The sequence below is a fragment of the Falco punctatus genome (genome assembly GCF_963210335.1).
Source record: "Falco punctatus genome assembly, chromosome: 5".
Taxonomy (NCBI): domain Eukaryota; kingdom Metazoa; phylum Chordata; class Aves; order Falconiformes; family Falconidae; genus Falco; species Falco punctatus.
In genome coordinates, this window is record NC_137584.1 from 21,214,947 (window position 1) to 21,228,715 (window position 13,769).

Consider the following 13,769-nt stretch of genomic DNA (forward strand, 5'->3'; position numbering starts at 1 on the left):
CTGACAGATTGCATCCTTATTTCACATTAATTCACATTAATTCCAACTCTCACTGAGTTGTAGGAAGTACAATTCCCCCAAGCATTTTGTCTCCCAAGAGGTGTAGTGATTCCTGCAGCTGGTCAGCTCTGGCAGTCTGGACAAGCAGAAGGTAGGCTGGGTCTCCAAGGAAGCCATTCTGTCTCTCAAAGAATTTGTATAGCGGACTCACGAAGTAGAAAAAAGTGTTACAGCCAAGTCAGAATTCAGTTATCACAAGCTTCCTGTGCAGCCTTGGGCAAGCCATTCAGTCTCCATCTTCTTCAATACACGAGCTGTAATATATGGAGTGTCTGAGCCTTCTTTATGTATTTTTGGTTGTTACTGAAATACACCAATATATTCTGTATATATGAGTATACTGTACCTTTGTGGTGGATTTCCCTTTGGAAAGGTACATAAGTAATCCTCCCAAAAGCAACCTTTAAAATAGCACTTCATAATCTTCTACTAACAAGATACTGATTACAGCCGGAATACTGACTGTCTGATCCATACTGACTTTCAACACATTCTGATCTACCACTGCATGTCAACAGTTGATTTCATGAAGGTCAGAGAGGTTCAGTATTACATGGAAAATAACAGCTTTTGCCTAATCAAATGAAAAGTTCTGATGAAATCCTTTGTTTAAAATGTCAGAATTGTAATTCATAAAAATGTGATTTTTAAAGCTTGATAACAAAAAGACTTACTGATAATTTGTCACATACAAATAATGTCACAGAAGTCAGTGTGACTACTAATTTTGTTAGTAAGAACTTCCTTTTAATGCTTTGCAAGAGGCTATGAAATGTATTCTTTCTTGACAGGTAAGTCATCCTGCCTTCTGACTTCTCCACTTTGAGCCTGTCTTAGGTCCTCACCCTTATTGCTTCTTTGTGTCTCTACCCTGCAGTGCCTGCCTGTCACCCCTAGAGATGGCATAAGGTTTGTCAGTAGGAGCTTTCACGCAGTTAATGTAGTGAAGTCCCTATTTGAGAATTTTGCTCTTACACCTTAGGAAGCACATCAGGCAGACAGAAATTTTTAATATCAGTCATACCATCTGCTAACTGCAGCACACCTCCCTCAAAACCGGTAACAATATTATGGGACTGCGTAGCACTAACATAGTAGTATGTTTACAACTGTGGAATTGGAATTGAAGTATGCATTTGATTGAGATTTCAGGAAGGAGATAGAAATATTAATTTGTATTCTGGATGGCAATGTACTGTAAACTGACAGCGTGCTGAAAATGAAATTTTAGGTGTGGCTGATGATTTTAAACTTTTATTCTGTAGATCTGATAGAAAATTCAGCTGATCAATCCTAATTGTAAAATAATGAAGTTTTAGACTAGGTCTAAGTGTATTTAAGCTTAAGTGTAAAGGATGGATTTTCGATAAAAATACAAAGTCAATTAAGAAGTTATTACGGATATTAAACCTGAACAGCTCTGACAATTGTGGTAGCAAAGAGAATAAGTGCCTGAATAGTCTTGTAAAATGGAAAGTAGCAAACTTTTTTTTTCCCCTTTTTCTGATACTTGTTTTTTAAGTATTATCAATTTCATGGAAGACTGCCTTACGTTAACTTTGGTCAAAACCATGACATTTTACTTTTCACCCAGTGCATTGAAGAGCAGCTGGGAATAGTGTGGAGAATTTATAATATTTTCCCCAAGTTAAAATATAATTAGAGTTTTCTAAGCTGAAAGAAATGTATTTATGTGGCTTATAAAAGATGCATAATTTGATTAAACTAGGTGTATACTTATATATGTGTGCATGTTTGAACAGGAATCTTGATTAGACACTAATACGTATTCTTAGTGATGTCCTGAAGATTTTCCATGGTATATCATGAAAGGCTGTGTTGAGGCACACCAAAACAAACATTCTCTTTGCAGTTCATGGGGAGACAACAAACATTCCTCTAACATTTGTTCTTTAAAATTTTGCTTCGAGGATATGTGATTCTTCACCTAGTGTATAAGTTTGACATGTACAGTAAGAAATTATCATACTCCAGGTAGAATGAAGTTATAAGAAAGGTCTCTAAATGGAGGCAGCTATTAGTGAACATTCATGTGACTTGAGGACATGCAAATATAGTAAAATATTTGCATGCTTTAAAGGATATATTTTCGATTTTGGTGAACAAGTTCCTATTGCTTCCTCAGACTCACACTAACCTGAAAGCAAATGTCTCCGTGAGAAGTAGCCGGTGATCAGTGAGCACTTCTATGGACACTTGCAGCTGCTGGGCTCATACAAGATTTTGCTAAAGCTAATTTTTCAGAATCCTTACCTGCCAACTATAATTTCAAATAGATGAGAAAGTGTTTATTTCTAACAATAATGCAATGCCACTTAGAGACAATTTGTTTGTGGGCCAATTGGAAAATATTTTGTAGTTCACATCTACAAAGCCAATATTTCACTTCTCTTTTCAAGGTTTGTAGGAGCATACCAAAGAAGGAAGTCCCAGCTAATCCTAGAACTAAAACCCACATCTTATGCAGTTCAGGTGTCATTACCATTTATTGTCTGAAGACAGGCTGGTACAGTCTACTTCAGTACCTACAGAACATCCCCCCTTCCCACAAATTATGATACATAAATTTACAGCTACATAGCTCTTAGAATTTTATTTGTTCATCTCCCTACTTCAGTTATTTCTCCAAGCAGACCTCTTGCAAAGGCTGCAGTAAAACATGAGAAAAGTTCAGAGAGAGGTTTTGTAATTGTCCCAGTTACAGTCACTGACACTCTGTTACTCATTTATGTATAAAGTCAGCTGGAAAAATTGTCATTTCAGATTCTGATTTTCACACATTTATCTTATATACGAGTTGTCTTACTTATAAGGGTGCTAACAGAAAAAAATATCCAGAAAAAATCAGTATATCTAAAATATAGTGACCTGCAAGGTTGTAGGTTATCTCTCTTGGTACTCACTCATCTCTTTTACTTCAGAGTTTTCTGTTGGTGTTGGACAAGTACCGTATTTTTACAGGCTTATTCTCTTCCTTCAATAGGTGAAGATGGTTTTGTTTTGTCCATCCTACATACTGCCTACTGTCTGAGCTGTTACTCTGCAAATGGGTGTGCTGGGTATGGCTGGGATGCAGTTATTTTTCTTCATAGCAGCTCATATGGTGGTGTGGTTTAGATTTGTGGCTAAACCAGTGTTGATAACAATGGGTGTTTTAGGTCTTGCTGAACAGTGTGCACATAGTCATGGCTATCTCTGTTTCTCACTCAATTCCTTGGTGAACAGATTAGGATGTGCTCAAGAGGTTGGGAGAATACACAACCAGGCAGATGACCTGAACTAACCGAAGACATGTGCCATAATATATAAAGTCATGCTTACCGATTAAACGGAGTGGAGTGGGGTGTAGAGAGGTTAGCCGTCTTTTGCTCAGGGGCCGGCTGGGCATTCGTCTGCCTGTGGGAGGCGGTGAGTGATTGCCTTTGCATCACTTGTTATGTTTTCTTTCTCTCTTCTTCCACTGGTTCTTCAGTGATTAAACAATGTTAATCTTGACCCCCAAGTTTTCCTGCCTTTACTCTTTCTTTCCTTTCCCCCCATCTCACTGGGAGTGGGGGAAGCAACTGATCTGCTGCGTCAGGCTTAGCTGCCTACTGGGTGTTAACCCACTGCAATGGGAAATCCAGTTTCTGATTCGTCGTCTGCTTAAGGATGTCAAAACTTCTTACTTCCCAGGAACTTTATTTTATGGCCTCTCTGTGGCCATTCAAATTGGAGATGCATTCTGCTCCTGCTGAAGCTTTACCACTGTGCAGTATTTCAATTTCAGCAGGCAATAAAGGATGCAAGACGGAAGAAACACAAATTTAGTTTATAACATCCACATGAGGACCCTGAAACTGATGTTTCCAATCCCAGCTCGTAGGATTCATTAATTATGTATTAAACCTCCAGTGGATGAATCAAAGCAATCCTTGATACAGGCAGTAGAACCTAAACCTGGATACCCTAATTATTAGATTACAGATCTGTGTTATTCCTGGCACACCCTTAAATCCTTTACATATCCTTAGCTCAATTTCCATTAGAGACCTTAGTGTTGCAGCTGCTGGTGTTTACTGCAATCTTTTGCTAAACATCGGTTTGACCAATATGCAGTTAATGGAAATGAGAAGTGGTGGCAACCCAGTCCCTGATGTGGCATGTTCTTAGAAGAACTATTTAATCGGACCTGTCAAGGGACCTTGGAGGAAGAATACTTAATTTCTGTTTCCTAATTAGATTTAGCTTTTCAGTGTAAACCAGTCCTGTGCCTATACCAGAATATAAACTCCAAGTATTCAAGCAATGTGTGTGTGCAGTCATGCATGTATACAAACCAGTGGAGTATAACACAATGGAGAGAGCAGTATCTTACAGAACAAGAACTATGTAGGTTATTCATTATCGAGATGATGCTAACAAAACTATTGATCTAGTATGCATTGGAAAATGAAAAAAATGAATGCACAGACAACAGTCATTAGTTAATACAAGACTATAAGTTTCCAATGTGCTGGGTTTTGTGCTTAAGCTGAGTTGCCATAGGACCATATCTGTGACTTTGAGAATGGTGGGGGAAGTCACCATTCAGGGCAACCACACACTGTAAAGTCCTGTTTCAGCATGTTGTAGTGCTGGGCCTTATCCTAGCATCACCACTTTCTGTGCTTAGTACAAGAATAAAACAAGACTCAGGAAAAAAAATGATGAGATCGTCCCTGCTCATGACAGGGGCCTGGAAATAGATGATCTTAAAGGTCCTTTCCAACCCAAACCGTTCTATGATTTATAAATATCTGGGGAGGACCTACATCAGTAATCCCCAAGGTAAAATCCACTTTTTCATCACCATAGAAGTGGTTCCAGTGTTGACTTCTGTAACTGCTGTGAAACGGTGACTTTGTCCTACAGCTTGCATGCTACAAGAAGCTTTCAAATGATGTGGAATTTCCATGATTTTGTGAGTAAATCCTTAGAGTCTGTTGTATACTGAGGTCCTTAGACTGCAAGAGAACATAGCTGTACTTAGATGAGAGAATACTGAAAATTAAGCAGTACTTGAGTTCTGCTTCACATAGATATTCTTCAAAATGATTAAAAAGAAAGGTTCTCAAAGGTGTGCTTTAGAATTATTTGTTATACAGGAGTATAACATATATAGACATTTTATTTAGCAGCTGAGTGTTAGTTTTTCTCAAAGTCCTGTTTTCTAAACTCCAGTTGCACAAATCTACAAGCTTTTCATGTTTAATCCCAAACATTTTTTTTTTTTAAATGAAATTGAATAACTCTTTTTATTGCAGTTCATGTAGCCATATAAGGAATTTCATTGGCAGTTTTTCAGTCTTATTTATCTGAAGCATTTGCTTTTAGCCATCATGAACTAACTATGCAAATAGCATGTACAAAATTTCAAACCCAGATGAGCAGACCTGTAGTACAGAATAGGAACACTGACAATCAAATTATTTAAAAGAAATTTAAAAAAAAAAAAGGGTGTAAGAGAGACTTTTTAAATGCTGCTATTGTTAAAAATACTCTAATAGATTAATCATGTGTGCAGCTACAACTATAAATTAATTTCAGTCATCATTAATGATAGGGTTGGTTGAATCTAGTAGCTGAATAGGTGCACGATGGGTGCAGCCAGTGGTGAGGTGCAGCGATCACTCCTGTCCTTCACACAGGCACTGGTACGCAGGGTGCACACACACATCTGGCCATACAGATTGACACAGGGAGAAAGCACTCAGCAAAACCGCATGCACGCCAGACAGGGAGCCCCTCTTTGCCCAGGCAGGTGGGAATGGAGTTCATGAGGAAATGGGGCAGATCATGCTGGGGAGTGAGGTACAGGGAACGGCCAGGCAGGCATAATAACCATACCATTGTGTTCCCTTACTCCCCTCTCTTCCCATGCTCAGTCTTCCACAAACTATCATGATCCTTCCCTTTTCCCACCTTTAATCCTTCTTCAAACTTCCTGTAATCAGCCTTGCACAGTCCCCAAATGCTCTTCCCCTGTACTGCACAATGAGCCTCGTACCCCTGGGCAGGGTCCCCCCTCAGTCTTGAGGTGACCAGAGATCTGCCACCACTGACTCCTGGTGTGGGGTTTCCCCTCCTCCCCAGGTCAGAAGCTTCCCTGAGGCAACTCCACGGTGGCCTGGGATGGGGGTTGTGTCCTGACTGGGGAATTGGAGTGCCCCTACCTGCCCTGGGGTTTTTGCTTCTCACAAGGTCCTTGTGTTTGTGGCAATTAAATCTTAATTATGTAACCTAGTAAGTAATAAGTGAGGCAGCTTCACAATAGTTAAATGTAATGATGATTACTTACCTGAAAACAATTGCAATGAGAGTAATAGACCACTGATGCCTCTAATCAATGCAGCTTCAGGTCCCAAACAGGGTTGCTGGTTGACTTACAAAATAGCTAGCTTTGGACTACAAAATAGTCCTAATTGGAAATTAATTTATTATTTTTTTTAATGAGCTTTGGAATACAACCTTACGTACCACCTCTAGGCACTTCATACCACTTTGAAAAACAAAGCCTGACATAAAATACCACTGTGTTTTGGCAAGTGATTAAACATAAGCCTATCTCAGTTCATAATAAAGTACAGGATACTGTGGTCTGAACTTTGGGATGGTATATTTGATGTAGGAAAAACTTCTTATTCTAGCTGTTAGTCAAGAAAGTCATTCATGGAGTTGGAAATATCAGACTAAGATTGATGCATTTCTTTTCTCTCAATTACCCTCTCTTGCTAGCAACAGCGCTGAACATTTATTTCAGGGACAGCAATAAATATTTATTTTCTTGTAAATAGTGCAAATCTGGCTACAAATCAGTGTGGGAATGCAGGAAATAATACAACTAAGCTTGTTACAGTTATTGCTTGTCCTTGAAATATATAAAAACTCTTCCCCATTCTCTCTTAAAAAATGTTAGTTCTTGGTAGAATTTTTCATTACTGTATAAAAATTATAGGTTATTTTGTATTAAAGAATGTTACTTATTTTTAGACTTTGATTATGTGCATGTGTATGTTTTTTTTCTTTGAGATTCTACATTTTAAGTATAAACAGAAAAAAAAAATAAAATTATTATGTGTTTTTTTAAAAAAGATATGTACACTGTTTGACTAATATAATGCTATTTTTGAAAATAGGTATGCTAGAGTTGTAAATACACATACACACTTTTTTGTCCCAGCAACTAGAGTGGTCACAGAGCTGCATTTCCAGGTTTCTGAAGTTAGTTACAAAATGTAACTGTAGGTAGAAGTTTTCTGAATTTCTCACTTTGGCTCAGTTGGTGCTGCTTTTCTTTTGGGTTGTTATAAATTCCTTAGAAGGACAAACACAATGAACTGAAGTTTAGGACAGTAGCTGTGCTTTCCTAGTAGAAGCACAGACTAGGAGTTTTGTACATTCACAGGGACAAAAACACTTTGTCCTAGAAAACAGTAATCATGGCATTTTTTCCTCATTGGTAGGTCATTTTATAGGTGCAGAATCATTGGTTCAGAAACATAAATTTGTTTAGGAACTGAGTGCTGCAGGTGCTAGGTACCTACCAGCAGGTAGGTAGGAGAAAAGGAAGACAGGAACTTCAGATTGCGATCAGCTCCTAATTTCCTAGGTACTGTTCTGTATCTCTGTACGACCCTGGGTGTAATCTTAGGTTGTAGGTTTGTAACTCATTTGTAAATCTAGCTGCACTGTGGTCATTATTGTTTTATCAAGAGATAAATAAATCTGTATTAAATAAAATTCTGGAGTTTAAATTGTTGAATATTGACCTTTAAAGTCAGCATTGACCTACCTGTGTGATTATTTCTCTACACTCCTGAGGCACACTGACATGTTTGATGGCTAAAGCAGATAGAGTTAGCTCTTCTTCATTGTAAGAAAGAGAAGCAGTGGGAATTAATTTATTTGTAGGTTTTTTTTAACCATTTCCTGCTGAAGCACTTAGTGATACCTGAGAAGTCCTAAAAAACAAAACAAAACAAAATGTTTGATAGGATTGTTGGAGAAGGTGGGATATAAGTAGAGTAAATGGGGATCTCTGACATACCGAGTTATTTGTGAAACGGATTCATTTGAGGTATTTTTGTGAGAAGTAAGGACACTTAGGGTGTGATTCATCTTACCAAACATAGACAGCTGAAGTGTAGTGAAGGTCTATGTGAGAGGTAATCACTTTAGATTTCCTTTATGGGTAATAGAAACTGAAAAAGCCTAGTTGTGATTCACCTTTTCTAATGTAGGTATCAAAATAGGTCACATGAATCGTAAACTAGGATATCCTTTTCTCCATCAACTATTTTGGGATTACTAACTCATATACTTGACACTACACTTACTCTGTGGCCATTCTCTGTTCATTGAGACAGACATCTGAAAATATACATTAAGCAGTTACGTTTATCTCTTAAGAAATAATTTCACTGAACATGGAGCAGTTGACATGTAAGAATCTCACACAAGTGTATATATGCATTTATTCCATTTACTTTCTATGCGTTTAGTACTCTGTGTTGGGAAGTGGCTGGTAGGTGCCAGTGCCATCAGACTGGACCAACATGGCGAGACCAGGATGCTTGATTTTTCCCTCCAGGGGCTGTCTTGTTAGCCAGGGAAAAACCACTGTCTCCTCCCTTGCTCTCCACCTTCCCTCTTCCCGACCACACAAGCAGATGTACTCCTCTGTCAGGCACAGAACAATGGCTTTGTTTCCTTGCTCCCATTACCATTGCAGTGGTCAAGCACAAGGCTGCTTGGCGGATACCCCACCCACAGCACAAACTGCACATCCTGTTGTCCCTTTTCCTGGTTTTTAACACACCTTTTTCCTTTCTTTATACCTCACTTTCTCTACCCCTGCCTCCTCTCATGTAAACGACCTGATGATTACTGTTTCCACACTGGTCCCAGTTTTGCCATGTCTACGCTGATGTGGGACATTTTGATACTATTAGAGAGTGTCATGGTTTAACCCCAGTCATCAACCAAACCCCATGCAGTCACCTGCTCACTCCCCCCCACCCGGAGGGGTGGGGAGGAGAATCGGAAGGGAGTGTAGGACTTGAAGGTTGAGATAAGAACAATTTAATAATTTATACAGTATAAAAAGGTAAGAACAACAATAACAACAACAACAATAATAGTAATAATAAGAAACACAACAAGAACACAGAGATAGTATTTGCTGTACATGGTACTGGTGATGTGGTTGCCTGTGTGCTGCTGGCCTCGGAAGACCATACTTTCAAAAAGGTCATTAGTTTCCCTCTCAGGTGTTTGTGAAGTCCAAAATCTTCATCCGTAACTTTCCCTTAACTACTTCTGAAATGCAGCCAATCCTTAACAGTTTGACTCTTAAATTTGGTTAGCTTTTCACATCATTGTCTGTAACCTCCACCAGTTTTTTGTAATCTATTCTGTAGTTTCCCATGTCCTGTTCAGGTAGCTCAGCCACAGGCAGAGTCTCATTAGCCATTTACCTGCAGTCCTAGTATTTTCAAAGTGTTGTAACTGAAAATGCACCAGTAAAGGGGAGAGGGCATGATATGTTTTAAGTACAATATTTTTTTTTCCGTCTTCCACTGAAACCTCTTTGTAATGGATATTGTTGGAATCTGTTGAAAGACTCGCTTTCTGATAAGGATAAAACAAAAATCACAGCAGTCCTGATTTTCTGATGTATGTACATTTTGTTGACATTTTCATTTTCAACTTCTCTAAAATTCTTTTTTTTTATTAATGATCAGTCTAGCGACTTTTTAATGTAATCAGCAGCAAAGGTTATAAAGTTTATGGTTTAATGCTCTCCAGTACATCTTAGGGTTTAAAGTAAACCTGTTCTCCCCGAAGCAACCTTTTTTCTCTTTCCTGCATGCTCTCCTGCACAGTCTCCATATTCATATGTATATGACGTCTATGCAGATCCTCATGCTGTGATGTAAGATCTTGTCTTACCATTATGACTTCTGGACTTGGAAATATTTTGTGAAGCTGTTTTAAGCCCATCATGGCTTTAATCATGTGCATGAAGTACCAGCACCAGTGTCAGTATTTATGCTTTGCTGAAAGCATTTGATCTTAATCTTTATTATGAAAATTCATTACACTTAAACACTACTTTGAATGTGTTATCAAAGAAAATGGATTCCTTTTCTAATCCGGGCTTGTAGGTAACACAGTAACATATATACCTCTATTTTCCTATTTTTCAAATTTATTATAATCATGCTGGAATGCGGTGAAATTTTAAAATAACAAAGTAGTCTAAGTAAGAATGATTCTGTTAAGACTTGTGCTTTCTCAAGGGACATATTGGTATGTTTGCTACAGGAGAACTAGACAGTATTTTCATGGGTAGGGGTTAGTATAGGAAAACAGAACTATCAGATGGAAGGGAAGCCATGTGTTTATTTTGAAGAAAGTTTAAAAAAGGCTTAGAGGAAAAAAAAATTGAAATATAGGGAGTTGAAAGGCAGAATAGGTCCTTGAAAATGAGAATAAGACATTTTTCATGAATGTATTCAATGGATATGCAGAAAATAAATGAATGTTTCTGATACTTCTAACAATAGAGTAAGACAGAGATAAGACCAGGCCTCTGTAAGATTTAGATTATTTTAATATTTACAATCGATTCTAACCTATTCCAGTAGTGAGTGTGTTTGTGTAAAAACCATATAGTTCTCCAGTGAAGTATTTATGCACAGGCAGGGAAAAGCTACTCTGACAGCTTTTTTAGGGAATATACATATTTCAGCTATGTTGCCCATTGTCTCACTACATGTCAGAAAGCCCTTGCAACTTTCACCTGTCATTAAAATTATGGGCAGTTCCTCTCCTGATTCCTGTGGTGTCATTTCTTAAGCTGCCTTACCCATCTTCCACACAGATACACAGTTTTGGCTACGTTGATGAGCGTAGTTGGTAGCTGAAATGCTTTCTTCTGATGTAGCTAGAAGGATGCCTTTTGAACTTCTCTGGTATCAGAACACCCAGATGTCACACCACAGGCTTATTGTCCTTGTTACAGAGAAGGAACTAGGCATTCTCTACCTCCTTCACTAGGACACAATAGAACATAGACTTTGCTTTGCAGACACCTCCGATCAGTCCACTGAGGAAGAAGTAAGCCTACACTGCTGTCAGTTACCTGTGCAGGGATTTAAAAAGTGACTTTATGAAAGCTCTGCCTTGCTTCAGAGTAATGTCAGCATCATTTCCACATTAGTTTATCAAATAAGAGAACAAAGTGAAAAAATCTGAAAGAATATATAGCATAGACAAATGTTTTCAAGGAACAGACTCTGTCATCATTTCACTGATGCATCGCTTATGGAAATCTCTTTAAATGTCTTTTTACTATGCTTACAGCATAAATAAGGTTCCAGAATTCAACTCTTCAATTTTCATTCTTAAGCAATATAAAAATGTACATGCTTTTCAACCTGCGAGGCTGTTTTTCAACATCACAATTATTAACAATAAGTAGACAAAAGCACAAGATTTTATTCTGGAGTAGAAAAGCCAGTGATTTTGTGGGCTGTCTGTTCTTTTTAGTTAACATTTTTTTTCATATTGTGTGGTATTGCTTCCAAAAATATGAAAAAGCCCTTTTGTTCCTGACGTTTTAGATTTCTTACTGTTTCCATTCATCTTAGTTATTCCTGAATTTAACATAGTTTTAATGTCATATAAAATACCTTTTAAAGCTGTACTGAAAGCTGGTATGTTTAAATTAGGATGCCAGAAAGTATTTTTCAATATACCTTTGGGCTCAATAGTCTTCAACTTGGGTTATCCATAAATAAAGAAAGGAAAAATACTCATTTAGCACTCATGCTGTTTGGAGAGGGGGGGAATTGTTGGCATTTTTGAGAATAAATTAATTTAGTAATGAACAATGTGCTGCCTTGCTGCTTCTTTTGCTCTTTGAGGAATCCCAGAGGGCACTGATTCAATTTCAGAAACCTATAGGCATTCCTTAGTTATAACAGGCATAAATGGGATACAAAGAAACCTCTGCAATTCTACAGCTTTCAGCTCTGAAAAAGTGTAGAGAACATAATATTCCTTATACTGCTTCAGAGCAAGAGTCATGTTTACCTACTAGGTTTGAATGGATGCCTAGGAAAGGGTAGGAAAAGGTAAAAATATGTGGAATGTGTCCCATATGATCTTCCAGCACCTTCCTGCTTTTAGCTGAAGAATTTTCTGCAGTGTAATGTGGTTTATATGTATGTTGTGGATGAAGCCATGCACTTCAGTTGTGAAAGAGAAGCAACAATATATTGATATGACAAAGTTCAATGGTAAATGTGACAGTGGTTTATTAAGATTCAATGGCATTGATTATTTACTGCATAGAGGACAGTGTCGGGCAAAGCTGTCAGGGAGACCCTCCTGTTGAGTCATGAGGTTCAGAAAGGACACCCTTGCTTTCTAAACTCCTCTGAGGCATTGACTTAGTCAATGGTTTATATCTAAAGAACTGTATATGTACAATCAGTCCTTTATATCACTTAGCTAAGATTTCAAACTCTCGCTACACTTATTCCTATTTCACTTACCAAGTATCTGACATGACAATGATGTTCTCAGCCTCAAGGAGCAACCTTGAGAGGTGTCCCTACTCAAGGGGAGATCCTGTTGTGCAGCTTGCTGCTGTGCAGGAGAGCTCAGTGGGCCCTGCACTGTTCACTACTTATGGAGTAAGATGACTCATAGTCGTATTTGCATACTGACTACAGAAGTTAGTTTCTTACAAACTTGGCTTGAGTTGGACCATGACCAGCACTGTAGTTAGGTAACCACATTGTTCAGATTAACCCTCGGCTATTGTGTTATCTGTCTCTCCAGAATCTACTTTGAGCTGGGTGCAGCCATCATGACCAGAACCATCCCTTAGGACCACCACTGGTGGTTATCACTTGAGCAGATTACAGGTTATAAAGGTCAGGTAGGGAGGGTGGAGTAAGCACACTGTATATGTATATGGGTATATGGGTATTTCATAATCCTCAGTTTATCCTTTTCAGAAATGCTTGTGAAGGCTCTGCTTAAACACATGCCGTTTTGTATGCACCACTTTCCAGGGCATACATTCCAGGACAGAGATGCCATAGGTCTGCATCTCATGATCCAAAGTCATACAATTTGTCATCACTGAGCTATGCTCATGCTCTCCTGACTACCATAGTAACAAAAGTAACAAATTAGTGGATGGATGTGTATGCTACCTAAAGGTAGTGATTCTAAGACAATGACATTTTCCCATTCAATCTGTTCAGTTTTTATGTACTATGTAGAATAAAAAGAGAGCACACCACAGAGTCAGTGGTCTGAATCCAGATGTTACTGGCTTCCCTACCCCATTCTTAAAATTTCGTAATTAACTTCTTAAAGAGTTGGAAGAATACTGTGATGAGACAGTCTGAGCACTTGCATAGCCTAAAATGTTTCCTAAATTAATTTTATCTAAGTGAGGGCATAACTTTTAGTGAAAAAAAATCAGTATTGATTCCACAGCTAGAGTGCTGCAATGAATGCTGGAGGCCCATTAGGAAGGAAAGGCCAGGAATGTGTGGAGGGGGAGTGACCATGAATATGAGAAAGCAGCTGGGGATGGATGATGAGCCACGTGAGAGCTTATGGGTCAGGATAGCAGGTGACTA

At 38.3% G+C, this 13,769-nt stretch overlaps 1 protein-coding gene and 1 long non-coding RNA gene across 7 annotated transcripts in view; both read left to right on the forward strand.

The window, feature by feature from the left end:
* CSMD1 (CUB and Sushi multiple domains 1) overlaps nucleotides 1–13,769 on the forward strand; it is a 1,231,811-nt gene that overhangs the window by 645,683 nt on the left and 572,359 nt on the right. The gene's annotated exons all lie outside the window — the stretch shown is intronic.
* LOC308064006 overlaps nucleotides 1–13,769 on the forward strand; it is a 37,107-nt gene that overhangs the window by 5,542 nt on the left and 17,796 nt on the right. The window lies entirely within an intron of this gene.